The 2500-nt window shown below is 34.4% G+C and overlaps 1 protein-coding gene across 1 annotated transcript in view; it reads right to left on the reverse strand.

Annotated features, from left to right (window-relative positions):
- Positions 1-2500, reverse strand: part of LOC135211078 (hatching enzyme 1.2-like) — a 141788-nt gene that overhangs the window by 78359 nt on the left and 60929 nt on the right. The window lies entirely within an intron of this gene.

Consider the following 2500-nt stretch of genomic DNA (forward strand, 5'->3'; position numbering starts at 1 on the left):
GTATATAAAGCCGACAAGATGACAATGATGTCAGGACTATATAAGCAAGCAGCTGGAGCCTGAAGGCAGGAGATTTCATAAACAAAATTATTTTTTTTAAATTACATATTTCGTTAAGGAAGAGGTCCAGTATTGATAGTTGATTGCCTCACACTACATCTCTTTTCAGAAAACTTCAGGTTTAGGACGCTTCTTTTGGCTCCGCACTAAACTTTAGCAAAACATTCGTCGGATGAATATCATTGATCATAAACGTATACACAACTTCGTAACTGGACAAGAGGAGCTATCACACTTGTGTGCAGTAGGATCAACAAGGAAGGTTTCAGAGTCCTAAACGTAAAAACAGTGCTCGTCTTTAAAAGTTTCCTGTGGACAAAAGAATCTGTTCTTTCCCTCTTCACTGACTGGAACATATTTAGGAATCTTTGGTTAATGTATTACACCGACTTTGGTCTGCTTGAGGTTTTCGATTCTCAAAAAAATGAAAAAGAAAAAAAATTGATTTAGGCTGATAGAAAACTGATTCAATAAGACTTGCAACAACAATAGCAACAGCGAAAGCAACAACAACAGCAACAACAACAACAACAATAATAATAATAATAATAATAATAATAATAATAATAATAATAATAATAATAATAATAATAATAATAAATACTGTATCGCAGTCTCCAAATCAAGTTAGATTTCACTTGCAAATGAGATTTTAACTGAGCATATCATTATATAAAAGGTGCAACATGTATCAATCTCCACTTCTTGAATTCAAGCAACAAAACATGATCTGGCATATTTTCGAGACAGGTGTTACCACATGTTTTTACCAAGAGTATAGTTTTGAAAAAGATAGTATTCTGAGTCATTTACGTCAAAAGGACAGGGACAGCGAATACAATAGACATGGTCTGTTCTACGTAAAAGAACAAATAACAGAAAACGGAGGCTGTCAGTCAGGAGTTCAGGTAATGGAAATCGAATGCAAATTTCTCTCTCTCTCTCTCTCTCTCTCTCTCTCTCTCTCTCTCTCACACACACACACACACACACACACACACATTTTTACGAATTTGTTGATGTCAGTGTTATTGTTGATTGTCAAAAAAATGTCCCTTGTTCTACTAATATCAATGTTCAGTAAAGAACAGCGATTTTACGACTCTGGGGAATAATGATAATAAAATCAGTTAATAAATAAGGAAACGAATTTCCAACACAACAGGTGACACGACCACAACAACAACAAAATTAATCTTAGTCTCTTGACAAACACAAACATTATTCTCTCTACCTCTCCTTTGACAACCAACACATATCCATCTGTTTCCTGCCGGTGGTGCAGAGAATGTGGATAAAGATGGATCGAGCAGAGTTCAAAGAGACATTAATTTACTAAAATGAAAGTTGTCATTATTTTAGGTATATTATATTGGAGGTGTTCATAACAAATTTTTTCCAAAGGTGCTGGAAAGCCGTTTATGATTAGAAACAATTTGAAAAATACGTGCAAGATGGATACTGTAAGAGGATTTATAGCAACAACACAACAACTGCAATAATAATAATAATAATAATAATAATAATAATAATAATAATAATAATAATAATAATACATAGGGGACCTTTAAATGGGAGAAGAGAAAAGTAGGAAGCAGGAAGAGGATTAACAAAGTTAGTAAAAGTTATAAAAATGTTACAGACGATGACTGCATGCTATGCAGAAGCATCGATCGAGGCGAGAAATGAGAATAAGGGAAAATTGAAGAAATGTGAAGGTAGGCTAAGCAACTCATGTTAATAATAATGATGATAATTTAAAGATAATCATATTCAAGCGTGTTGAGGCCTTTGGTTCCCTTAAAGAAGATGGATGAAGACTGATGTGAGGGGCAGGCGTAAAATTCATTTGTCTTAAGCCGAACAGAGAACATCGAAGGAAGAATTGGACTCTCAGGGAGGCTGTAGGATTGGAAAGAAAGAGCACAAATATCCTCAGGAGAGGAACATGGCTGGGTGCAAAAGGAAGTGAATGGCATTTGACTGCTGGGTCAGACGAACCCAGAGTTGTTGCTTACTCGGGGAGCAAGCCTGCAAACTACTTTGTTGTTGTTGTTTCTGGGATGGTAGAAAAGGTAGATGTAAGAGCCTAAAAATGTCTCAAATGAGCGTTTCGCGTTGAGTTAAAGATACAGGAATTTCAGGATAGGATATGTATGATTTATTTATTAGAATGAAAATGTAAAAAATGGATAATGTGCATGTTGAACAGTGCAGAAAAATTATATCTAATAAGATATAGCGTATTTATTTTAAATGTCGTTTGTGAAACAAGGCTAAGGTGATTGTAGATTTTAGTACTATTTAAGCTGAAAGTTATGAATATAATGTTTACAACTTAAGTTAGGAAGGTGGAACTCGGATCACGCCTTGTTTATATTAATGTTTTTCGTTTTTCCCATCTTAGCCGGTAGTTTTTATAAAATGATAATAATACAAT

The sequence above is a fragment of the Macrobrachium nipponense genome, chromosome 4 (genome assembly GCF_015104395.2).
Source record: "Macrobrachium nipponense isolate FS-2020 chromosome 4, ASM1510439v2, whole genome shotgun sequence".
Lineage (NCBI taxonomy): Eukaryota > Metazoa > Arthropoda > Malacostraca > Decapoda > Palaemonidae > Macrobrachium > Macrobrachium nipponense.